The 27,323-nt window shown below is 42.4% G+C and overlaps 1 protein-coding gene across 1 annotated transcript in view; it reads left to right on the top strand.

Moving 5' to 3' along the window:
• The window catches only part of LOC104673841 (zinc finger protein 98-like), a 40,489-nt gene that overhangs the window by 178 nt on the left and 12,988 nt on the right, over positions 1 to 27,323 (top strand). The gene's annotated exons all lie outside the window — the stretch shown is intronic.

The raw sequence follows: 27,323 nt of genomic DNA, 5'->3' as shown, positions 1-27,323 counted from the left end.
CTTCAGCCATCAGATTGGCGACTGCGCTGACAGCCGGACCCCGGCCATCCTATGTCTTCCCTGCGCAGTGATTGTGCCCTGGCCTGGAGTCCTCTCTGGGCAGCTCTGCACCCGCAGCGCCGCGTCTCTCCCAGATTGTGCAGGGACCACGGGAGGGTCGTCAGGGGAGAATCTTGACTCAGAGTGTTGGGGTGAGGGTTCATGAATGGAAAAAGCTTTTGTTTGGTTTATGGGGTTCCTAGTTCCTCTTTTCGCCTATTAAAAATGTATGGGAGTTATCGCGAAAATACTTAAGAATTTAAACAAGGAGCGGTTCAAAAATTGTAGCGCACCCAGCTATGGGTTGTAGTTTGTGGTCCATGAAAAGATCTCGAAGGACAGATGCATGATGAAAATGCCCAAATTCAGTAATCGGTTAGGTACATTTACGTAGTTTCTTAATTTTCACCTTGAGCCTACAAATTTCCTGGTTGTGTAACCAGAGCTTACTTGGCAGTTTATTGTTTTTTAAGCCTGAATTTTGTTTCCCCCAATGTAGTAATTTCTAAAAAAAACAAAAAACAAAAAAAAAAGCATTTGAGTTAGATTTTTTAAAATTAGGAATCCAGGGACTGGAGCCACCTCAGTCTATTTGCCGCCACATGGGACTGATTTTCCCTTGCATTTTTCACATGAGTCCCAAGCAGGATCTCAAGTCAACCCCCCACACCCCATTTCTCCAGCCTAACTCTGGTTCGCAGTAAAATACTGAATTTTCAGTTTCTTTTGAAAATCTCAAATGCCAACTTCCTGTCCCTAATCTATTATTTGTTCTTTAATGTACATTTTCGATACTGTATTTTAATTAATCATTTTTTGACAAAGCATTAGATGGCATATTGAAAAAGATACGTTTTCTCATTTGAAGGACCTAAATTTGTAGCAAGTTCTGTGGCAGTTTTAAAAAGTTAAGCTGTTATAGTAAGTTACCGGGCATTCTCAATATTTGAGTATGGAACATATGCACAGGGAAAGGAAATACCATTGCACTTTATAAACTCTATATTGTAAGTGGAAAATGCAGTGGGTTAAATAAAATTATTTAAAATTGAAAAAAGAAAAAGAAAGAGGAATGTTTTCTGTTTGTAAGTATTTCCTATGAGAAGAAAGCAAAGAATAATCCCCTGATAGTGAATTGTAAAAAATCTCTGTGTCTCTTTTTCTTTTGTCTTTAGGCACAAAGATCTTATGAGAATGTTTTAGTGTCAAGATGTTTTTATTTTGCAAACGTTATGGGGTGATTTGTCCTCAGCAACCCTGTCATTTTTTCTTGGTCCTGGGTTTCAGTACTGCTTCTGAATAACCCAAGATAATGGCTATGGCTATGTCTGCTAGAGTATCTAGTGAATATCAGCTCCTAAGTCATTTTCTTTCACAGGACAGCCTGAGGTAGGGAGTGTAGCCTCTGAAGTGGATACCCTGGGGAAAAGACAGATCTCTTGGTGTACTCTTCCTTTGAAAAGCTAACCCCTTGAGACATTAAAATCGTCTTCACCCAACCCAGCTTCCGTTTCTTGGAGACAGATTGCTGGTCCACCACTCACATGCTGGTATTGAGGGGAAAACAGAAATAATTTCTGCCTTCTAAATGCTCTAAGATTTGTGAAAGAAAAAATAGTATCCCAAAAGACAAAAGAAAGAGAACACCTGACTTCAGTGAGATAGTTCAAAAACTTGCAAAGTAAAATACACTTGGGGCACTCACTTGAGCATAGTGCAGTGTCTCTTCAGAGAGTGGTCACTGAGCACTTAAGTGAGCAGGATGGAGTGGGAGAATCTCTCAAGTGATTGGATGATCTGAATTGACACACGAGTCAGACACATCTGTTTTCTTTCTTTTTTTTTTCTTTTTCAAACGGAGTCTAGCTCTCACCCAGGCTGGAGTGCAATGGCGCGATCTCGGCCCACTGCAACCTGAATGTGCAGCCTCCCACATTCGAGTGATTCTCCTGCCTCAGCCTCCCAAGTAGCTGGGACTATGGGCGTGCACCACCACACCTGGCTAATTTTTTTTGGTATTTTTAGTAGAGACGAGGTTTCACCATGTTGGCCAGGTTGGTCTTGAACTCCTGACCTCGTGATCGGCCTGCCTCATTCTCCGAAAGTGCTGGGACTACAGGCTGAGCCACTGTGCCCAGCCTACATATCTGTTTTCTAATCAACACTGCTACTCCCTGGGTTTTTCACCTTGAAAAGATTTGTTCACTTATATTGACTTTAGTTTTTTAACTGTAAATTATATTTTATTAGTAAAATTTAAAAGGTAGGAAAATACTTATAGTATTTACTTAGGGCATAGAAGTTGTGCATATCAGAAAAAATTATGTATTCCATTTGTTTTTTTGTTGTTTGTTTGTTTGAGACGGAGTCTCGCTCTGTTGCCCAAACTGGAGTGCAGTGGCTGGATCTCAGCTCACTTCAAGCTCTGCCTCTTGGGTTCATGCCATTCTCGTGCCTCAGCCTCCCAAGTAGCTGGGACTACAGGTGCCCGCCACCTCGCCGGCTAGTTTTTTTTGTATTTTTTGGTAGAGACGGGGTTTCACCGGGTCAGCCAGGATGGTCTCGATCTCCTGACCTTGTGATCCGCCCGTCACGGCCTCCCAAAGTTCTGGGATTACAGGCTTGAGCCACCGCGCCCGGCCCCTATGTATTCCATTTGTTAAAAATTATTGTTTATCTTTTTCTTTCCCAAAGTGAGTTTAGGAATTTTTTCAGGTGTTTTTTATGACTGGGTGATTTCAAGCAGAATTCCAAGACTTTGCTTTTAAAATGCTACCAAGAAAAACAATAGGGAAAATTTCTCCTGCTTTTTGGCTGTAGGAAATGAATACATTGCCCGTCAGGCGCGGTAGCTCATGCCTGTAATCCTAGCATTTTGGGGAGGCTGAGGCCAGTGGATAAACTGAGGTTGGGAGTTCAAGACCAGCCTGGCTAATGTGGTGAAACCTTATCTCTACTAAAAATACAAAAATTAGCCAGGCGTGGTGGTGGGCTTCCATAATACCAGCTACTGGGGAGGCTGAGGCAGGAAAATTGTTTGAACCCAGGGGGCGGAGGTTGCAGTGAGCCAAGATCGTGCCACTTCATTCCAGCCTGGGTGAAAGAGCAAAATTCCGTCTTAAAAAACAAAAAACAAGAAACAGAATACGTTTTCACAAGAAAATGTGATAGGTAATTGGTAAGTTACGTTACATAGATTCATAAAATATCACTTCCTTTTATTGCAGAGTAAATTTGTGACAGTGAATATCTCTGTTCTGTATCTTGTTTTCATGACTTGTGAGTTTCATGCTAAATTTTATGAGATAAAACTTGGTACCTCCTAGCAATGTTCCCATATGACTAATTGTTACTACGTGATTTTTAATGGAAGTAGTAAGACATGTATTGCCTGAAAGAAATTGATACTTTTGCTTTTCTCATTGAAGTATAAAATGGAATCATCTTATAATTTCATTCCCTTATATGAACATTGTGTTTGAGTAATGTTACTGAATGTTTCACACAGGTAGTTTTGAAAACCAAGTTAATAACTCTGACAATGGAAAACAAAGCATGAGCCTAGTGACTCCAAGCTAAGGCTAATTAATATTGAGCCTGCAAAAGAAGATTATTAATGGCCCAATTAGTTTTTTTCTGAGAAGCCTCTCTTGCAGATGTCCCAGCCTCCTCACCCCAGCCATGGAAGAAACCTTTATAGTGAGAGAAGCTACAGAGCCCTGGAAAGCTGGGGACCCACAGGCAGATGCAGTTAAGGTTCAGAAGGAAAAGAACTGGCAGGATTTTTGTGAAGATGAAGTGGTTATTGTTTTGAAGCAGTTTCTAGACCGTTTAAGATAAACCAAAGTTAGATTAATGTAAAAATTAAATTCCAAAGAAGTATTGTAACAGAAGAAAATACCTACTATAAGATCTTTAAAAATTGCAAGTTCAGGCAGACAAGGAAGAAACAAACGAGATTAGAACAAAGGTGCGAGGGAAATGAATGACAAATGGAGGGTGAAAAACTCAGATTCTAGATTAATGTTTTGCCCTGAAGTCAGCATGTCCTTAGGAAGGACATAAAATGGGGTTGTATTTTGACACAGATTGAGTGTAGCTGAATGTTAAGGACCCTGTGGGGAGGAGATAAGTGAAGTTTGATTAAAAAGTATTTTATTCTGACCACTGAAGAAAAATTCAGCTGATTTTTTTTTTCTTTTTTTTTTTTGGAGACAGATTCTCGCTCTGTCACCCCAGCTGCGGTGCAGTTATGATCTCCACTCACTGCAACCTCTGCCTCCTGGGTTCAAGCAATTCTCCTGCCTCAGCCTGCCAAGAAGCTGGGATTACAGGCACCTACCAAAATGCCTGGCTAATTTTTTTTTTGTATTTTTAGTAGAGGAGGGGTTTCACCATGTTGGCCAGGCTGGTCTCAAACTCCTGACCTCTGGTGATCCACCCGCCTCAGCCTCCCAAAGTGCTGGCATTACAGTCATGAGCCACCGCTCCCGGCCAGCTGATTTTTAAAAATGAGAATGAAGGCTGGGCGCGGTGGCTCAAGCCTGTAATCCCAGCACTTTGGGAGGCCGACACGGGCGGATCACGAGGTCAGGAGATCGAGACCATCCTGGCTAACACAGTGAAACCCCGTCTGTACTAAAAAATACAAAAACTAGCCGGGCGAGGTGATGGGCATCTGTAGTCCCAGCTGCTCTGGAGGCTGAGGCAGGAGAACCGCGTGAACCCGGGAGGCGGAGCTTGCTGTGAGCCGAGATCCAACCACTGCACTCCAGCCTGGGCGACAGAGCGAGACTCCGTCTCAATAAAAAAAAAAAAAAAAAAAATGAGAACGAGAAGAAAATGTGCAGTCTGTGTCTGGCTATGTGATAGGTAAGAAGAAAGAACACCAACTAAGCCATAATGGAAAGCATGTTTCTTTCCATAAACTGTTTCTGGAGAACACAAAGGAGAGAGACTTTTACTAATCACAGCTGTTTACCAGGATTATCTATGTGCTTCATCTTTCCCCATTTTTTTCTTTGTCTTATACATTTCTTACATTTGGCTTTCTTGGGGGTTGTATTTTGTATAAGCTGGTAAATGTAACTACAGTGTTTTGCTGAGTTCTGTGAGTAACTCTGTCAAATTATGAAACTTGAGGGAGGTTATGGGAGTCCATAATTTTTAAACAGTAGCTCAGAAGCATAGATGGGCCTATGGGGTTTGTGACTGGCATCTGCCATTAGGACATTATTGTGAAAATGAGCCCTGAATCAGGGTCTGTGCTGACTCTGGGTGCTGTCAGAATTCAAATTCAAATGTTAGACAATGAATTGGTGTTGGACAATGGCTTGGTGTTCAGCAAACTCTACAGATTTGGTACAAGAAAAAAGATATCACAGGGGCCTGGCCTGGAATAAAACTCTGGTTTATCTGGGAATGGGAGGCTCTGCTCTCCTGTACACAAACTGTCACACTGCCCATTGTCCTGTGATTCCAGGTCTCCCAGAGTGAGAGAGGATCCAGACTTAGAGGAAGGAAACTCTGACAGCAAACCCTTTTTCCCACAGCTGTCACCACAGGATTCCCACTCACTCACAAGCAAACCCACTAGATATTAATGTGTCCAGACATCTCCCAGGACTAGATACCACCCTGAGAAATTTTACAATAGCATTTTTGATTCTAGTGTTTCTTGACAAAAACCTACAAAAGTCTCCTGGCATATCCCAACCCCCAGACACTAAATCTGTAACAGCAACCTGTTTTCCCCACCAACTGAGGGTTCTGGACCACCTGTTCATCATCTCATCTGCCTGTGTAAACACAAAATCCATCAGAGTATACCTCTACCTGAGCTGCTATCTGCAGCACAAACCAGTTCTTCCACCTACATTGCACTGTTTCCCACTCGTAGATTTTTATTCTTTTAACTTTTATTTTTGGTTCAGGGGTACACATGCAGGTTTGTTACACAGCTAAAATTGTGTCATCGGGGGTTGGTGTGCAGATTATTTTGTCACTGAGGTACTAAGCATAGCACCAAACTGGTAGTTTTTCTGATCCTCTTTGTCCTCCCATTCTCCAACCTCAACTGGGTCTCAGTGTCTGTTGTTCCCTCTGTGTTTTTATGTATTCTTATTATTCAGCTCTTACTTAATTGTTTGTTGTTGTTGTTGAGATGAAATTTTGCTCTTATTGCCCAGGCTGGAGTGCAGTGGTGTGGTCTTGGCTCACCACAACCTCTGCTTCCTGGATTCAAGTAATTCTCCTGCCTTAGACTCCTGAGTAGCTGGAATTACAGTCATGTGCCACCACGCCTGGCTAATTTTGTATTTTTAATAAAGATGGGGTTTCTCCATGTTGGTCAGGCTGGTCTCGAACTCGGGACCTCAGGTGATCTGCCCGCCTCGGCCTCCCAAAGTGTTGGGATTACAGGCATGAGCCACTGTGCCCATCATCAGCTATTACTTAGAATAACATGCATTTGGTTTTCTGCTGCTGCGTTAGTTTTCTAAGAGTAATGGTCTCCAGCTTCATCCATGTTGCTTCAAAGGACATGATCTTCTGTGTGTGTGTGTGTGTGTGTGTGTGTGCACGCGCGTGCACGTTTTAACGGACACACGGTATTTTATGATATTTATGTACCATATTTTATTTATTTGAGATGGAGTTTCTCTCTTGTCTCCCAGGCTGGAGTGCAGTGGCATGATCTTGGCTCACTGCAACCTCCACCTCCTGGGTTCAAGCGATTTTCCTGCCTCAGCCTCCTGAGTAGTTGGGATTATAGGTGTGCACCACCATGCCTGGCTAATTTTTATGTTTTTAGTAGAGACAGGGTCTCCAACTCCTGACCTCAAGTGATCCACCCGCCTCGGCCTCCCAAAGTGCTGGGATTACAGATGTGAGCCACTGCACCTGGACCCCATACTTTATTTTATTTATTTATTTATTTTTTTGAGAAGGAGTCTTGCTCTGTGCCCAGGCTGGAGAGCAGTGACGCAATCTCGGCTCACTGCAACCTCCGCCTCCCGCATTCATGCCATTCTCCTGCGTCAGCCTCCCTAGTAGCTGGGACTACAGGTGCCCACCACCGTGCCCGGCTAATTTTTTGTATTTTTCATAGAGACAGGGTTTCACCGTGTTAGCCAGGATGGTCTCTATCTCCTGAGCTCATGATCCTCCCCCCTTGGCCTCCCAGAGTGCTGGGATTACAAACGTGAGCCACTGCGCATGGCCCATACTTTATTTTTATTAAATTTTTTGTTTTGTTTTGTTTTTTTGAGATGGCTTCTGGCTCTGTTGCCCAGGGTGGAGTGCAGTGGCATGGTTTTGGTTCAAGCTGTTCTCCTGCCTCAGCCTCCTGAGTAGCTGGGATTACAGGCATCTGCCACCCCGCCCGGCTAATTGTGTGTGTGTGCAGTAGAAATGGGGTTTCACCATGTTAGTCAGGCTGGTCTCGAACTCCTGACCTTGTGTTCCGCCTGTCTTGGCCTACCAAAGTGCTGGGATTACAGGTGTGAGCCGCTGTGCCTGGCCTAAGCCTTTTATTTTATTTTCTTTTTGAAGACATGGTCACACTCTGTTGTCCAGACTGGAGTGCAATGGCATGATCTCAGCTCACTGCACCCTCAACTTCCCAGGCTCAAGCAATCCTCTTTTACTTTAGCCCCCCACGTAGCTGGGACTACAGGCACACACCACCAGGCCTGGCTAATTTTTTTTTTTTTTTTTTTGTATTTTTTGTAGTGATGGGGTCTTGCCATGTTGCACTGGGTGGCCTCAGACTTTTGAACTCAGGCTGTTTACCTGCCTCGACCTCCCAAAATGCTGAGATTACAGGTGTAGGTCACCATGGCCAGCCATACCATATTTTCTTTATCCGGTATGCAGTTGAGAAGCATTTAGGTTGATTCCATGTCTTTGCTATTGTGAATAGTACTGCAATGAACATGTATATGTCTTTATGATAGAATAATTTGTGTTTTACTGGGTATATCCCCAATTATGAGGTTGCTGGGTCAAAAGGTAATTCTGTTTTAGTTCTGTGAGGAATCGTCACACTGCTTTTTATAATGAACTAATTTACACTCCCACTGGTATAAGCATTCCTGTTTCTCTGTAACCTTGCCAGCATCTGTTATCTTTTGACTTTCTAATAGCCATCCTCACTGGTGTGAGATGATATTTCACTGTGATTTTTCTTTGAATTTCTCTAATGATTGATTAGTGATGAGCATTTTTTATATGCTTGTTAGCCACATGTATGTCTTCTTTGAAAAAAACATCTTTTTCATGTTTTTTGTTTACCTTTTAGTGAGGTCTTTTTTTTTTTCTCTAAACTTGTTTAAGTTTCTTATAAACTATGGACATTGGACCTTTGTCAAAAGCATAGTTTGCAAATATTTTCTTTTGTTCTGTGTGTTGTTTGTTTACTGTGTTGATGGTTTCCTTTGCTGTGAAGAAGCTTTTTAGCTTAATTAGCTTCCATTTGTCAATTATTACTTTTGTTGCAATTGCTTCTGGTATCTTTATTTTAAAATTTTTGCTGGCTTCTATGTCTAGAATGGTATTTCATGAATTTTTTTAAATATATAATCTGACATTTTACATTTAAATCTTTAATTTATCTTGAGTTGATTTTTGTATATGGTGTAATGAAAGGGTCCAGTTTCAATCTTCTACATAGTGCTAGCTAGTTATTCCAGTACCATTTGTTAAATAGGGAATTCTTTCCAGATTCCTCTTGTTAGCTTTGCCAAAGACTAGATGGTTGTGAGTGTGTGTCATTATTATGGGCTCTGTATTCTGTTGTGTTGGTCTATGAGTTTGCTTTTGTACCAGTACCATGTTGCTTTGTTTACTGTAGCCCTGTAGTATAGTTTGAATTCAGGTAATGTAATGACTTCAGCTTTGTTCTTTTCGGTTATGATTGGCTTGGCTATTTGGGCCCTTTTTTGGTTCCATAATTTAAAAATTTTTTGTTTTGTTTTTTTCATTTTAAGAAATATTTTTGGTAGTTTGATAAAAATAGCAAATCTGTAATTTTTTGGCAGTGTAACCATTTTAATAATACTGATCTTTTCTTTCTTTCTTTTTTTTTTTTTTTTTTTTTTTGAGATAGAGTCTTGGTCTGTCACCCAGGCTAGAGTGCAGTGTTGTGATTTCGGTTCACTGTGACTTCTGCCTCAGCTTCCCGAGTAGCTGAGATTACAGATACCTGCCACCACGCCCGGCTAATTTTTGTTTTTTTAGTAGAGATGGGGTTTCACCATGTTAGCAGGCTGGTTTCGAACTCCTGACCTCGTGACCCACCCATTTCAACCTCCCAAAGTGTTGGGATTACAGGTGTGAGCCACTTTGCCTGGCCAATATTGATCTTTTCTATCCATGACCATAAAATGGTTTTCCATTTCTTTGTGTCATCTCTGATTTTTTTTTTTATTTTGAGACCGAGTTTCGCTCTTTTTGCCCAGGTTGGAGTGCGATGGCACGATCTCGGCTCACCACAACCTCCGCCTCCCAGGTTCAAGCGATTCTCCTGCCTCAGCCTCCCGAGTAGCTGGGATTACAGGCATGCGCCACCACCCCAGCTAATTTTGTAGTTTTTTTTGTTTTTTTTTTTTTTTTTTTTGAGACGTCTCGCTCTGTCGCCCGGGCTGGAGTGCAGTGGCCGGATCTCAGCTCACTGCAAGCTCCGCCTCCCGGGTTTACGCCATTCTCCTGCCTCAGCCTCTGGAGTAGCTGGGACTACAGGTGCCCGCCACCTCGCCCGCCTAGTTTTTTGTATTTTTTAATAGAGACGGGGTTTCGCCGTGTTAGCCAGGATGGTCTCGATCTCCTGACCTCGTGATCCGCCCGTCTCAGCCTCCCAAAGTACTGGGATTACAGGCTTGAGCCACCGCACCCGGCCGATATTTTATTCTTCTTGTAGTGATTGTGAATTGGATTCCGTTTTTGATTTGTCTTTTGGCATGCATTTTTATTTTTTATTTTTTTTATTTACAGGGATGCTGCTAATTTTGGTACAGTTATTTTGTATTCTGAAATTTTACTGAAGTTTTTTGTCAGTTTGAAAAGCTTTTCTGCCAAGATTATAGGGTTTTTCAGGTACAGCATTATGTCATCTGTAAACAGAAATAAGTTTTGACTTCCTCTCTTCCTGTTTGTATGCCTTTTATTTTTTTATTTTTATTTTTATATATTTTTTGAGACGGAGTCTCGCTCTGTCGCCCAGGCTGGAGTGCAGTGGTGCGATCTCAGCTCACTGCAAGCTCCGCCTCTTGGGTTCACACCATTTTCCTGCCTCAGCCTCCCGAGTAGCTGGGACTACAGGCGCCCACCACCACGCCTGGCTAATTTTTTGTATTTTTTTTTTTTTTTTTTTTTTTTTTTTTTTTTTTTTTTTGAGACGGAGTCTCGCTCTGTCGCCCAGGCTGGAGTGCAGTGGCCGGATCTCAGCTCACTGCAAGCTCCGCCTCCCGGGTTTACGCCATTCTCCTGCCTCAGCCTCCGGAGTAGCTGGGATTACAGGCGCCCGCCACCTCGCCCGGCTAGTTTTTTGTATTTTTAGTAGAGACGGGGTTTCACCGTGTTAGCCAGGATGGTCTCGATCTCCTGACCTCGTGATCCACCCGTCTCAGCCTCCCAAAGTGCTGGGATTACAGGCTTGAGCCACCGCGCCCGGCAATTTTTTGTATTTTTAGTAGAGACGAGGTTTCACTGTGTTAGCCAGGATGATCTCGATCTCCTGACCTCGTGATCCTCCTGCCTCAGCCTCCCAAAGTGCTGGGATTACAGGCATGAGCCACTGCGCCCAGCCGATAACTCATTATTTTGAAGTATGTACCTTCATTGCCTAGTTTGTTGAGGCTTTTTAACATAAAAATGTTAAATTTTGGCCAGGCGCGGTGGCTCAAGCCTGTAATCCCAGTACTTTGGGAGGCCGAGACGGGCGGATCACAATGTCAGGAGATCGAGACCATCCTGGCTAACACGGTGAAACCCCGTCTCTACTAAAAAATACAAAAAACTAGCCGGGCGAGGTGGCGGCGTCTGTAGTCCCAGCTACTCCGGAGGCTGAGGCAGGAGAATGGCGTGAACCCGGGAGGCGGAGCTTGCAGTGAGCTGAGATCCGGCCACTGCACTCCAGCCTGGGCGACAGAGCGAGACTCCATCTCAAAAAAAAAAAGAAAATAAAAAAGTTAAATTTTAGTGATATCATTTTCTGCATTTATTGACATAATTTTGTGCTTTCTGTCTTTAGTTCTGTTTATGTGATGATCACATTTTTAATTCATCTGTGATTTTTCTTTCTTTTTCTTTCTTTCTTTTTTTTTTGAGACAGAGTCTAGCTCTGTTGCCCATACTGGAGTGCAGTGGCGTCATCTCAGCTCACTGCAACCTCTGCCTCTGGGTTCCTGCCTCAGCCTCCCAAGCAGCTGGATTACAGGTGCCAGCTACCACTCCTGGCTAATTATTGTACTTTTAGTAGAGACGGGGTTTAACCATGTTGGCCAGGCTGGTTTTGGACTCCTGACCTCAGGTGATCACCTGCCTCATCCTCCCAAAGTGCTGGGATTACAGGCGTGAGCCACCACATCCCACCTCATATATGTTGAATTAGCCTTGCATCCCCAGAATAAACCCTACTTGATGATAGTCGGTTAGGTTTTTGATGTTCTGCTCAATTTGGTTTGCCAATATTTTGTTGATAATTTGTCTTTTTTTTTTTCTTAAGATTTTACTCCTGCAATTCTTGATTTTTGGATAGTTTTTCATGTCAAAATCTCCTTCCATTCAGAAATGACTTTGGTTATTTCTTATCTTCTGCTAGCTTAGGGGTTGATTTGCTCTTGTTTCTCTCAGTCTTTTATTTATGATGTCAGGTTGTTAAACTGAAGTCTGACTTTTCAATGTAAGCATTTGATGCTATAAATTTTTCTCCTAACACCGCCTTAACTGTGTTGCAAAAATTCAGGTATGTTGTATCTTTGTTCTCATTTTTTTCAAAGAACTTCTTGGTTCTTGCCTTAATTTCATTATTTACCCAAAAGTAATTCAAGTGCAGGTTGTTTAATTTCCATGTAATTGTATGATTCAAGTGATTTTCTTTGTATTGAATTACATTTTTATCAAGTTGTGGCCTCTGTGTGGTTCTAGAGTATGTGCCACATAATGATGAGAAGACTGTATACTATATTGTTTTTAGATGGAGAGTTCTGTAGAAGTCTATTAGGACTGTTTAGTCACATGTTGAGTTTAGGTCTTAATATCTTTGTTAATTTTTTGCCTCAATAATGTGTCTGTTAGTGCCGGTGGGTGTTGTAGACTCCCACTATTATTCTGTCAGTATCTCATTCTCTTCATAGATCTCTGACAACTTGATTTATTTATGTGCACCCATCAATTTATCATAGCACCTTTGTCTCTTCTGCTTTTTTACCATAAACATTCTTTCAGGTTCACAATTCAGATGTCCAAGAATTCAAGAACATGTCCAGTGACCTGGTTGTTTTAGGAGACAATGTAAATTAAAAATAAGAGGCTTTATTCACATACATGAAAGGGAGGATATTTTGTTCATCTGTGTTTTATTAAAGCATTTAGATTGTATGGAGATATTTTTCTCTGCTTTTTGAAATATATGTAAATTATGTTAACAGCTAAATAAACCTTTTGTCATTCTTTTTGACTCAGGATTGTCTTTATTTGTAACCTGAGATTCATTGCTTTGTTTTTGCTTTGGCAAAGGTTTATTTTTTAAATTTTCGGTCATTAAAACTACACACAGATTTGTTCAGAGTAAAGCTCATTTTAGGAGCACATGAAAGTTGGACACAAAGGTAGAATTAAATTTAGCAATACAGAATGATAGATACTAAAAGTTACATAAGTTCTTTTGACAGAAACTTGATTATCCAAGGTAATTATTTGCATGCTGAAGTACTTACAATGCAAAAGCAAGGGCGGGGTGCGGTGGCTCACTTCTATAATCCCGGCGCTTTGGGAGGCGGAGGTGGGCAGATCATTTGAGGTCAGGAGTTTAAGAACAGCTTGACCAACATGGTGGTATCCTGGCTTTACAAAAAATACAAAAAAAAAAAAAAAAAGTCAGCCAGGCATGGTGGTGCATGCCTGTAGTTCCAGCTACTCGGGAGGCTGAGGCAGAAGAATAACTTGAACCCGGGAGGCAGAGGTTGCAGTAAGTGCAGATCTCACCACGGCACTCCAGCCTGGGCAACAGAGTGAGATTCTGTCTAAATAAATAAATAAATAAATAAATAAATAAATAAATAAATAAATGCAGACTCAGTCAGATATTGCTACTTTCTGTTTTCTCTGTAACTTTAAAAAGCCATTGGGCGCAGTGGCTCATGCCTGTAATCCCAGCACTTTGGGAGGCCAATGCGGGTGGATCACCTGAGGTCAGGAGTTCGAGATGAACATGGTGAAATCCCATGTCTACTAAATACAGCAAATGAGCTGGGCATGGTGGTGCATACCTGTAGTCCCAGCTACTTGGGAGGCTGAGGCTGGAGAATTGCTTGAACCCAGGAGGCAGAGGTTACAGTGAGCCAAGATTGCACCATTGCACTCCAGCCTGTGCAACAAGAGCAAAACTCTGTCTAAACAAAACAAAACAAAACAAAAAACTTTAAAAAGCCAACAAAGATTATGATACTTTAAGATGGAGATTGGTTGTCTTCATTTGTTCCAGAAGTAATTGTGTTGTGACAAGAGTGCCAAGTGTAAGAGACTCTGTGCTGTGCCTGCTTTCTCTAACTAATGCTAATAATGAGCCTAGGGGGAGTCAGCCTTGACAGGGGACTTATTTAAAACACCCTCTCATGGACCCTTTCCATACCTGCAGAATCACATTACATAGAGTGAGACCAACATTACCAAATGATTTATAAGCTCATTAAAGCTTGAGAGGCAATGCTTAATTAATGTGCAGGTTTATTACATAGGTATATGTGTGCCGTGGTGGTGTGCTGCACACATTGATGCTTCTAGGTGCCCTCCCCTTGCCCCCGACTTCACAACAGGCCCTGGTGTGTGTTGTGCCCCTCCCTGTACCCATGTGTTCTCATTGTTCAGCTACCACTTATGAGTGAGAACATGTCATTTTTGGTTTTCTATCCCTGTGTTAGTTTGCTGAGGATGATGACTTCCAGCTTAATCCATGTTCCTACAAAGGACATGATCTCATTTCTTTGTATGGCTGCATAGTATTCCACGGTGTGTATGTGCCACATTTTATTTATCCATTCTGTCATTGATGGGCATTTGGGTTGTTTCATATCTTTCCCATTGTAAATAGTGCTGCAATAAAAATACGTGTGCATGTGTCTTTATAGTAGAATGATTTATATTTCTTTGAGTATACACCCAGTAGTGGGATTGCTGGGTCAAATAGTATTTTTGGTTCTAGATCCTTGAGGAACCACCACACTGTCTTCCATGATGGTTGAACTAATATACATTCTCAGCAACAGTGTAAAAGCGTTCCTATTTCTCCACAGCCTCACCAGCATCTATTGTTTTTAATAATCACCATTCTTACTGGTGTGAGATGGTATCTTATTGTGGTTTTGATTTATATTTCTCTAATGATCAGTGATGTTGAGCTTCTTTTCATATATCTTTTGGCCACATAAATTGCCTTCTTCTGAGAAGTGTTTGTTCATCTTTTGCCCCCCCCGCCTTTTTTTTTTTTTGTGAGATAGAGTCTCACTCTGTCTCCCAGGCTGGAGTGCAGTGGCATAATCTCTGCTCACTGCAACCTCTACCTCCTGGGATCAAGCCATTCTCCTGCCTCAGTCTACCGAGTAGCTGGGACTACAGACGTCCACTACCACACCCAGCTAATTTTTGTATTTTTAGTAGAGGCGGGGTTTCACCATATTGGCCAGGCTGGTCTCGAACTCCTGGCCTCAAATGAGCTACCCATCTCAGCCTCTGAAACTGGTGGGATGACAGGCGTGAGCCACCATGCCCAGCTTTTGCTTGGTTTTTGATGGAATTTTTTTTTTCTTGTAAATTTTTTAAAGTTTCTTGTAAATACTGGATATTAGACCTTTGTCACATGGGTAGATTGCAAAAATTTTCTCCTATTCTATAGGTTGCCTGTTCACTCTGATGATAGTTTCTTTTTCTTTGTAGAAGCTCTTTAGTTTAATTAGGTCTTATTCTTCAATTTTGGCGTTTGTTGCAGTTGCTTTTGGCATTGTCATCATGAAGTCTTTGCCCATGCCTATGTCCTGAATGGTATTGCCTAGGTTTTCTTCTAGGGTTTTTATGGTTATGGGTTTTACATTTACGTCTTTAATCCATCTTGAGTAAATTTTTGTATAAGACATAAGGAAGAGGTCCAGTTTCAGTTTTCTGCATATGGCTAGCCAGTTTTCTCAGGACCATTTATTGAACAGAAAATCCTTTCCTCATTGCTTGTTTTTGTCAGGTTTGTTGAATATCAGATGGTTGTAGATGTGTGGTGTTACTTCTGAGGGCTCTTTTCTGTTGCATTGGTCTGTATGTCTGTCTTTGGAGCAGTACCATGTTGTTTTGCTTACTGTAGTCTTGTAGTATAGCTTGAAATCAGGTAGTGTGATGCTGCCATCTTTGTTCTTTTTGCTTAAGATTGTCTTGGCTATATGGGTTCTTTTTTGGTTCCATATGAAATTTAAAGTCTTTTTTTTTTTTTCTTCTAATTCTGTGAAGAATGTCAATGGTAGTTTGATGGGAATAACATTAGGTCCATAAATTACTTTGGTCCGTATGGCCATTTTCATGATGTTGATTCCTTCTATCCATAAGGATGGGATGTTTTTCCATTTGATTGTGTCTTGGGGCCCGTGCCGGGGTAGTGGAGAATGAACAGACATAGACACAAAAGACAAAGACAAACAGAGAACATGGCGGCCACCCCTAGGGCCTCCGCCTCACTTTATTTATACCCCACAAATCCCACGTCAGCAAAAATGACATAATACAAAACAAACTTTCTGCACCCAAATATAACCTACTGCTTAGTTCTTTGTTTCTAAGTTCTTTCTTATTTTGTCTGCCTTCTTGGCGCCTACTAGAGTTCATTAAAAGTTCAACTAGAGATAGTATCCTTGACTACTGAAGTTCATGGAAAGTGCAACTAGCTAGAGATACTGTCCTTGAGCCTTATTCATTCTCAGCATATTATTTTCAATGGCCCCTGCATTTCCCCCTTTTTTGTTTTGCCTCAATCTTAGAAAGGCAGTCCATACTTGTTCCTGGTTTTTCTTTTGTTTTTGGATGCGACGGAGGGAGCATCGGAGTATCAGGAGAAGTAGACTCAATCCAAGTGCCCAAAGCAATATACTTCCAGAGATTGTAGAAATCCATGTTTTCATCTGAGTCCAGGGATTAAGAGCAGCAAAGCGTTGACCCATCTCCTGCATGGTAGCTGCTCCGGACAATACATGTAATTGTTGTTGAAACGCTACAGAAATATTTTGAGTGAGTTCTTGGATGTCCAACCTAATATTTTTATGGCCTATCAATAATCTTTGGATTTCGGTCCAATTTTGAGAAACATTAAAAGACACAGGTGTTACGCAAAATTGCGTGGAGTTCCAATCACATTGCAATGTTATTCGAGTACTGAGGACAGTGAGCTGATCTCCAAGCCACGTTAAGGCTTGCTCCACGTTGTCCAATCTTTCAGCAAGTTGAGAGTCAATGTTCCGTTGTTGAAGCCACAACCAATGAGATTGCTCATGCCATTGCTGCACAAATTCAGCATTTTGTATGCTTTGATGTAGCGCGAGCCCTGCCACAGCTGCAGTAGAGGCAATGGCAACAAGGCTCATCACCAAGGCAATTATAAGTCCAAGGGCACGACGGGTCCGCTGAAGAGAAGTCCAAATATAAGTCTCAAGAGGTGATGCCCCCCATGGTCGCGTAAGGTTGACAGGTAACCAAATTTCCTTACGAGCCCTGAGGATATAAATATCCCCCGTAAAACTGCGCCACCAAGAATGATTGAGGCAAGACAAAAATGTACATGTATCTTTACAATTACCAATCCCCGTATCATTATCCCATGTTAAATGTCCTGCTAACAATAGGTAAGGCTTTCGGACACAAGCAATAATATATCAGGAGACATTCCGCCGTAATTGAATATGAAAAGGGTTATTCGGGTTAGAAAGATTAAGGGACATATTTCCCACAAAGGTACTAATGGCATCACCTGCAGCCAACAACTTCCAAAGATGACTTTGTACTTGTAAAGAGTATCTAAGATGAGGCATAGGCGGCGACAAGCCTCCTTCACGCCATACTAAAGTTTCATTGCCATCAGCAACAATACTTTTATTTACCCGGTGCCATCTCAAAGGTATGTGACTAAATTTTGTTTGAAAATCACCATGCACACTCCAATCAATTACTTGCAACCCATTATATTCTTATAAAATCCGGGGCTTAATTCCCCGACAATGTTGCCACTCCAAGACCTCTATATTAGGGGAAACCTCTGGAATTGGACAAAAAGGTAAAGAACTAGGGATAGTCTCATTAATATATACAGTATGATTAAAATGAAAACTTCTAGTTACAAAAATAACAGTATTAGCAGCCACATGGCTATAATTATAGCGAACAGCCCAAGCTTCATGCGATTTCCGGAGACAATGAGGACTATTTCCCATGCAAATCGGAAGTCCTTCCACTCCAAATTGGTATGTGCTGTTTATTATTCCTGTTTCCCGTTCTATGTTGTCCTTGTCCATATAGGGGGACGGCATCCAAGTAGTGTCATTGGTGAAAACCTTAACTTCTGCCTCCCCCCAGGCAACTCCCTGATACAAGGGTGGAAAGGGAATATAAGTCCAATATTCATACAAAGCCTCACTAAGGGAAATAAGTCCCCCGCTGAAACACATCCAACAAAGGAAGAGATGCATGCTGAGTCCAGTTTCTTTTCAACAGGGTTTCAATCGCCTTGTAGGAAACCACTCAGGTCCGCTCCCTGTAAGGATAAGAGCATAACCCCGTCCCTGTTTTAGAACTTGTCCCTGTGCATACTTACCTTCTTCATTAGGATACCAAACCTTTAAATTATCGACGGGGACTATCGCCGAGGGAGGTGAGGAAAGATGAGTTACGGCAGCAGAGTCCTGCAATTGTCTCCATTGATTCAAAAAATTTAAGGTAAACAAAACCTTTAAAATCTGATTTCTGGGGGACTCATTTCCCCCTTTTTTGTTTTAGCAGTTGAGCTTTTAAGGTTAAATTTGCGCGCTCAATGATGGCTTGACCTTGACTGTTGCCCGGGATACCGGTGAGATGTTGAATATTGCATTGCTGTAAGAAAACTTATAATTTACGAGAAACATAAGCAGGGGCATTATCAGTTTTGAGTATTAGAGGAATGCCCATGATGGCGAAACAAGTTAAGAGATGAGTAATAACAGAATCAGCTTTTTCAGATGGCAAAGGAATTGCCCATTGAAAATGAAAGTATCAATGGTATGATGAACAGGCTTTAATCGTCCAAAAGAAGAGACATGTGTGAAGTCCATTTGTCAGATTTGATTAACTTGAGTACCTCGTGGATTAAACCCAGGATGGAAAGATGGAATGCTCAAAGGAGGCCAGAACTATTAGTGTGATGTAGAGCATGTTCTTGTTCTGCAGCCTGTAGGTGGCTGATTAAAAGTAAATCAATCTGAGCATTACCATGAACTAACGGTCCAGGAAGTTGAGAATGGAAACGAAGATGAGTGATGAATAAAGGAGCTCGACGTCGGCTCAAAGTAGAAGACAATAAAGAAAAGAGTTTTTGAAGAGAAGAAGTAGCACAAAGAGGTAGAGTGGCTTGAGAAATATAAGAAGTAACATAGACGGCGTATTGAGAATCACTAACAATGTTACAACCGGTGGAAGGGAAATCAAGTAAGACCCTGAGAATAGCAAACAGTTCTCCCTGTTGCACCGAGGGATAAGAGTAAACTGTAACTCGAGATTGATGAACACTCCAATATCCAGCTTTACCATTGCTACTAGCATCAGTAAAAAAGGTAGGGCCTTGAACAGGAAATAAAGATATGGGTGAAAAAGGCAACACAGAATGCTGTCTGAAGAATGAAAAAATTGGAGACTTAGGATATTGGGTAGAAAATTGTTCGACAAATGAGGCACAAGTAACTTGCCAAGAATCAGAAGTAGCAAGAAGATAAGTAATTTGACTAAGAGTAAATTGAGAGATAATAAAAGAAGGGTCTTCTCCCCAAAGTTGTCGACAGCGATGCCGTCCTTTGATGATTAATTTAGTTAAACAATCAATATAAGTAGTCAAGCGATTAGATGTTTTGTTGGATAGAAAAATCCATTCTAACGGTCGATTTGTTTGATGAATCATACCTGTAGGAGAATGTAAAGTATGAAATAAGCAAAAGGAAAGGGGAACGTCGGGAAGGATATAATGTAGATAAGCCTTTTGAAGTTGTTCTTCTACAAGCTGGAGTTCCTGTAAAGCCAAAGGAGTTTAATGACGTGAGCTGTCCAAGTGATTGTCTCCTTCTAGAATAGAAAAAAGATGTTGTAACTGATACGTTGGTATTCCCAAAACAGGACGCATCCAATTAATATCTCCTAAAAGCTTTTGAAAGTCATTTAATGTTTTTAAATGATCACATCGAATTTGAATCTTTTGGGTCGAATATTTTGTGGTCCCAAGGCATAACCTAAATATTGAATAGGAAAATCCACTTGAATTTTTTCTAGGGCTATATTAAGTGAGTATAAAGAAAGCTGAGTTTGTAACAATGCGAAAGCATCTTGCTGCTTTTCTTTAGTAGGTGCAGCAAGAAGAATGTCATTCATATAATGATATAAAAGAACAGAAGGGTGACACTTTCGAACAGGATCCAGAGCCCGATGGACAAATTCTTGACACAAGGTTGGGCTGTTTAACATACCTTGAGGTAAAACCTTCCCTTGATATCGAGAAAGTGGCTGAGAATTATTAAAAACAGGGACAGAGAAGGCAAAACGTTCACAATCTTTTTGATCCAAAGGAATAGAAAAAAAAAACAATCTTTTAAATCAATAACCATAAGCAACCAATCTTGAGGAATCATAGAAGGGTTAGGAAGGCCAGATTGTAAGGACCCCATGGGTTGAATACATGCATTGATAGCACGAAGATCTGTTAATAGTTTCCATTTGTTTTTTATTTTTATTTATTTATTTATTTATTTATTTATTTTATTTTATTTATTTATTTTTTTTTTACACGAAGACAGGGGAATTCCATGGAGAAGTACTAGGCTCTATATGGCCTAAGGATAATTGTTCCTGAACCAAGTTTTCCAAGGCCTTAAGCTTCTCACCTGTTAAAGGTCACTGCTCAACCCACACAGGAATATTAGTTTTCTATGTCAAGGTAAGGGCTTGAGACTGCTGAACAGTGGCTACATGTTTAAAGATTTTTCAAGAGGATTGTAGCCCATGCGGAACATCATATTCTTGGCAGAATTAGAGACATGAGGAATAGAAACAAAAGCTCCAAATTGTTGCAATAAATCTCGCCCCCATAAATTTAGGGCAATTGGAACAATATAAAACTGAACTTGGGCCACTTGACCATCCGGCCCTCGACAATTTAAAGATTGAGAACTTCGATACACCTCAGAGGCAGAACCTAATCCTGTAAGAGAAACAGCAACAGGCCGTTTAGGCCACTGAAAAGGCCATTGATCAGAGGCAATAATAGAAACGTCAGCTCCAGTGTCGACCAAGCCCTGAAAAATTTTTTCCTCCACTTCGAGGGGAAACAAAGGTTTCTGTTGAGTTACTAAAGTTTCCCAAAAAATATGTTTACCTGTACTTCCAAACCTCCAGTTCTTTCTTGCCTCCGTGAAGGAAATTGAAAATAGGGTAGTACAAGGAGTTGTGCAATTCGTTGCCCCTTTTTCAGAAATATAGGTTTATGAGCCTGAGCCATAATTTGAATTTCCCCTTTATAATCAGAATCTATAACACCCAAATGAACTTGTAAACCTTGTAAAATGCTACTACTTCGTCCTATAAGCAATCCAACAGTATGTGGAGGTAATGGCCCAAAAACACCTGTAGCCAATTTAACAACTCCCATTTCTGGAGTAAGTTCAACAGCCTGTAAAATCGCCACATCAGCAGCGGCACTACCGGAAGTAGCAGAGAAAAGATGAGCTAATGAAAATTGGGGGTTAACATTGGCTGACTGGTCTGTTGATGCTGGACCCCTGAGCTGACTGGAAATTGCAATTGAAAAGGGCTTGTATTGTTGTTGGGGCCCCAAGCTGAAGGGCCCCTCTGCAAGTTTCCCGAGTTGGAAATGAGAGAGTTACCATTTTTATCCACCTTAGAGTGACATTCATTAGTCCAGTGCCGTCCTCTACCGCAACTACGACAGGGCTCAGTAGGAAGCTTTTTAAATTCTACTTTAGAGGAGTCGCTTCTATTAGAGAACTTACGGCACTCCTTTTTAAAATGACCGGCCTTTCCACATTGGAAGCAAACTCCCTTTTTTCCCATGAATGTCTTAGATAAAGTTCCAGCAAACAACTGAGCGTTGTAGGCAGCCCCTCCCACTCCTGCACAGGCTTTAATGAAATCTTCTATTTGTAAGTTTCCAGCAGCTTTTAAAGGACGCAACAGCCTCTGACATTCCTGATTAGCATTCTCAAAAGCTAGTGTGGTTACCAGGATTTTGCCTGCTGCCCCGTTACCCACAGTCTTTATTACAGCATCTTGGAGCCGAGCAACAAAATCAAGATGAAGTTTATTGGCACTCTGCAAAACCTTAACAAAAGACAAGGCAGCTTTCCCCGATGATTCTACTTTACACCAACCCTTTAAAAACAGTCCTTTAACTTGTGATAATGCCATATCATCGAGTCCAGATTGAGCCGCTTCGGTAGCAAACTGACCAGTATCTGTCAATTGCTCCTCTGTTGGCCCTGGAGGATTTTTAGCAGCAATACGGCGGGCCTGTTTTTTAGCATCTTCCAGCCACCAACTGTGTATCTGAAGCCACTGAGAGCGGTCTAAAACAGCCTTCCCCAAAGTCTCCAAATCAAGAGGCAAAAACAAATTCTCAGAAGAGAAAGAATCTAAAAGTCCCATGACAAAAGGAGATTGAGGGCCATAATTAGCAATAGCTGCCTTCATTTCTTTAAGAAACTTAAATTAAAGAACATTATACTGTACATGTATACCCCCTTGAGGAAATTGGTCATTAGGACCAAAAGGTTGCCTAATAATGGGGAACAATTGTAAAGAATCCTCATCCTCTTGAGAATCCAATACCTTAATTACAGCTTTGGCAGTAGAAGCGGGAACACCAAAAACTGTGCCTGAACGAGGCAGCATTTCCACTGACGGTGGCGGTGGGGGAAAACTGTCCTCCTCCTCCGCCTTAGGTACTGATGGGGGTGGATGAACCACGGGAAAAGTAAAACAGGAGCGGGTGGAGGAGAAGGTTGGGGGGGAGATAACTGCAATTGTAAAATTTGTTGCAACAATTGAACAACCGGCTGCAGCTCCTTTTGAATCTCTGATTCCTTTCCATGAGACACATTATCACACAAAGGACCTTCTCCTTCAGTTATAGAATTATCTAAAAGAGGGGAGGCGGCTATCAGAGACTTCAAAGACTCTACATTCCCCCCTTCTCCCTTTTCCGAGTCTGTCTCTAAGAGCTCCAAAGCCTGAGTAATAGAGGCACAAAGGGCCCACAAAGGTGCTGACATTACATCACCGCGCTAATGCGCTTGATGAAGGGTCTTAACAACCTGTTGCCACTCTCGCTTATTTAATTGTACTTCAGTTTGATATTGAAACCAAGAGCAATGTTGTTCCACATGAGCAAACAATTTCCGCAAAGTTTTCTCTTCTACATTACATTTCTTTTCTACATTAACCCCAATAGAAAGTAGAAGCCCTTGTAATAATCTTACATATTCCGAGGCCAAGGAACTGGAATTCCCCATAATGAAAGCTTAAGAAGGTTCCCCTTAATAATTAATTTCCGGGCTTTACCCGCTCCTAGGGGGTTCCCCTTCTTGTTCCCCACTACTCACCCTGTGCACCCTGTGCACCTTCTGCACCCTGTGCACCCTGCTCGCTGCGCCACTTCTTGGGGCCCGTGCCGGGGGTAGTGGAGAATGAACAGACATAGACACAAAAGACAAAGACAAACAGAGAACATGGCGGCCACCCCTAGGGCCTCCGCCTCACTTTATTTATACCCCACAAATCCCACGTCAGCAAAAATGACATAATACAAAACAAACTTTCTGCACCCAAATATAACCTACTGCTTAGTTCTTTGTTTCTAAGTTCTTTCTTATTTTGTCTGCCTTCTTGGCGCCTACTAGAGTTCATTAAAAGTTCAACTAGAGATAGTATCCTTGACTACTGAAGTTCATGGAAAGTGCAACTAGCTAGAGATACTGTCCTTGAGCCTTATCCATTCTCAGCATATTATTTTCAATGGCCCCTGCAATTGTGTGCTCTCTTACTTCCTTGAGCAGTGGTTTGTAGTTCTCCTTGAAGAGGTCCTTCACATTCCTTGTTAGCTGTATTTTTAGATATTTTATTCTTTTTGTAGCAGTGGTGATGTTTGTTTATGATTTGGCTCTCTGATGGTCTATTGTTGGCTTATAGGAATGCCTGTGATTTTTGCACATTGATTTTGTATCCTGAGACTTTGCTGAAGTTATTTATCAGCTTAAGGAATTTTTAGGCTGAGATGATGGAATTTTCTAAATATAGAATAATGTCATCTGCAAACAGAGACGATTTGACTTCCTCTTTTTCTATTTGAGTACTCTATTTCTTTCCCCTGTCTGATTGCCCTGGCCATAACTTCCAATACTATGTTCAATAGGAATGGTGAGAAAGGGCATCCTTGTCTTGTCATCCTTTTCAGAGAATGCTTCTAGCATTTTCCCATTCAATATGACATTGACTGTGGGTTTGTCACAAAAGGTCTTATTGTTTTGAGATATATTCCCTCAACACCTGGTTTATTGAGAGTTCTTAACATGAAAGAAAGTTGAATTATATCAAAGGCGTTTTCTGCATCTATTGAGATAATCATGTGGTTTTTGTCTTTAGTTCTGTTTATGTCATGAATTTTGTTTATTGATTTGCATATGTTGAACCAGCCCTGCATCACAGGGGTGAAGCCGATTTGATCATGGTGGATCAGTTTTTTGTTGTTCTTGTTGTTGTTTTTCGGAACAGAGTTTCGCTCTTGTTGCCCGGTGCAGTGGCGTGATCTCGGCTCACCGCAACATCTGCCTCCCGGGTTCTTGCCTCTCTTGCCTCAGCCTCTCGAGTAGCTGGGATTACAGGCATGCGCCACCACGCCTGGCTAATTTTTTGTATTTTTAGTAGAGGCAGGGTTACTCCATGTTGGTCAGGCTGGTCTTGATCTCCTGTCCTCAGGTGATCTGCCTGCCTCGACCTCCCAAAGTGGTAGGATTACCATGCCCGGCCTGGTGGATGTTTTCTGATGTGCTGCTGGATTCGGTTTGCCAGTTTTGTTTTGTTTAAGTTTTTATTTATTTTTTATTTTTTTGAGACAGAGTCTCACTCTGTTACCCAGATTGGAGTACAGTGGCACTATCTTGGCTCACTGCAACCTCTGCCTCCCACGTTCAAGCGATTCTTCTGCCTCAACTTCCTGAGTAGCTAGGAGTACAGGCATGAGCCACCACTCCAGCTAAATTTTGGATTTTTAGTAGAGATAGGGTTTCACCTTGTTCGCCAGTCTGGTCTTGAACTCCTGACCTTGTGATCCACCCGCCTTGGCCTCCCAAAGTGCTAGGGTTACAGGTGTGAGCCACCATGCCCAGCTGAGAAATGAAAAACCCTCCAAAAAAAAAATCAATAAATCTAGGAGATGTATTTTGAAAAAATTAACAAAATAGGGCCGGGCACAGTGGCTCACACCTGTAATCCCAGCACTTTGAGAAGCCAAGGTGGGGGGATCACCTGAGGTTAAGACATCAAAACCAACTTGGCCAGCATGATGAAACCTGTCTCTACTAAACATAGAAAAATTAGCTGGTCATGGTAGCAGGTGCCTGTAATCCCAGCTACTCCAGAGGCTGAGGCAGCAGAATCGCTTGAACCCGGGAGGTGGAGGTTGCAGTGAGCCAAGATCCCACCACTGCACTCCAGCCTGGGTGAAGTGCAGTGAGACTCTATCTCAACTGGTTATTCTAGTTAGCAGCTCCTCTCTCTAACTTTTTATCAAGGTTCTTAGCTTCTTTGTATTCAGTTAGAACGTGCTCCTTTAGCTCAGTGCAGTTTGTTATTACCCATCTTCTGAAGCCTACTTCTGTCAATTTGTCTATCTTATTCTCCATCCAGTTCTGCACCCTTGCTGGAGAGGCATTGCAATCATTTGGAGATAAGGCACTCTTGCCTTTTGTGTTTTCAGTGTTTTTTTCTTTTTACTTTTCTTTCTTTTTCTTTTTTTTTTTTTTTTTTGAGATGGAGTCTCGCTCTGTCGCCCAAGCTGGAGTGCATTGGCGCAATCTCGGCTCACTGCAAGCGCCGCCTCCCAAGTTCACATAATTCTCCTGACTCAGCTTCACGAGTAGCTGGGACTACAGGTGCCTGCTACCATGCCCGGCTAATTTTTTTGTGGTTTTTAGTAGAGACGGGGTTTCACCGTGTTAGCCAGGATGGTCTCGATCTCCTGACCTCATGATCCACCCGCCTCGGCCTCCTAAAGTGCTGGGATTACAGGCATGAGCCACCGCACCTGGCTTCAGCGTTGTTTTCATTGATTCTTTCTCATCTTCATGAGTTTGTCTAGTTTCGATCTTTGAGGCTGCTGACTCTTGGATGGGGTTCTTGTGGGGACTTTTTTGTTGCTGTTGTTCATTTCTGTTTGTTTTTCTTTCAGTGGTCAGGTCCCTCTTCTGTATGGTTGCTGTGGTTTGCTGGGGGTTCACTTTAGGCCCTATTTATCTGGTTCACTCCTGCACCTGGAGATAATACTCAAGGAGGCTGGAGAACAGCAAAGATGGATGCCTTCTCCTTCCTCTGGAATGTCTGACCTCAAGGACCACCAATCTGATGCCAGTAGGAACACAGCTGTATAGGGTGTCTGACAACCCCTGTTGGAGTATCTCACCCATTTGGGTGGCACGAGGAACAGGACCCATTTAATGAAGCACTTTTATTGTCCCTTGGTGGAGGGGGTATGCTTCACTGGGGTTAAACCCACTTCTCTGGGTTGCTTGGATTCCTTAGAATTAGCAGAAGGAAAAGCTAAGTCTGCTCGTCCACAGAGACTGCAGTCACCTCTCCCCTTAGGGACTCAGGCCCAGGGAGATCAGAGTTCTGTCCCTGAGCCTCTGGCTGAAGCTGTTGGAGTTCCTGCAGGGTGGCCCCACAAAGTGAGGAGGGATGGGTCAGAGTCAGGCCTAAAGAGGTGCTGTAGCTGCAGTCTGGCACAGCCGGTGTGTTGGGCTGTGGGGGACACCTCTTAGAACCAAGCCATCCAGCATCCCTGTCTCCAGCAGGGGAAAAGCACTGCCAGGAGCTATAGAGATGGCTGCCACCCTTCCCCTGCCCAGGGGGCCTAGTGTGTTAGACAGCTGTCAGTCCCAGTACTGGTTGCTGCCCCACCCCCAGGAGCTCAAATGGCTTAGACAGCAGGCAGCCACAGCTGTGGTGCTGGTCACCCCTCCCCTGGGAACTCAGCAGGCTGAAACCGATTTTAGCTGAGAGGCTGTTGAGAATCTGCACAGCTCTGGGGTTGGGACCGTAGGTCCTGGTGGCATGGGTTCCTGAGTGAAATCTTTCAGTCTGTGGGTTGCACAGTTCCTTGGAAAAAGCATGGTTTTGTCAGCTAAGTAGCACACTCATTCACCCCCTCCCTTGGCAGGAGGTTGGGGGCTCCCCTGCCCTGTGCGGCTGTCAGGTGGGTGGCTGCACCACACTCTTCTTTCTTCCTCTCCATGGGCCATGCCAGCTGCCTAGTCAGTTCTGATGAGAGAACCTGGATACCTCAGGTGCCAGTGCAGGATGCACAGGCCATTATGGTTCTTTTCGGCAGGAGCCTCTGATCGCCGCTGCTTCTAGTTGGCCATCTTTGCCCCGCCCCTAAAAATTTTTGTTTGTTTGTTTGTTTTGTTTTTCTTTTTAAGCTAAACATGTCTCAGGTGAAGAGCTGGTCCACTCTGCCTCCTGGAATGCCATGTGTTCAATACTTGCAGAGCTTTACTTTTCTACTTGTGCTTTCTCTT

This window comes from Rhinopithecus roxellana, chromosome 12 (genome assembly GCF_007565055.1).
Source record: "Rhinopithecus roxellana isolate Shanxi Qingling chromosome 12, ASM756505v1, whole genome shotgun sequence".
Taxonomy (NCBI): Eukaryota; Metazoa; Chordata; class Mammalia; order Primates; family Cercopithecidae; genus Rhinopithecus; species Rhinopithecus roxellana.
Note: the sequence above shows the minus strand (reverse complement) of the source record. Positions and strands in the feature narration are given on the sequence as shown.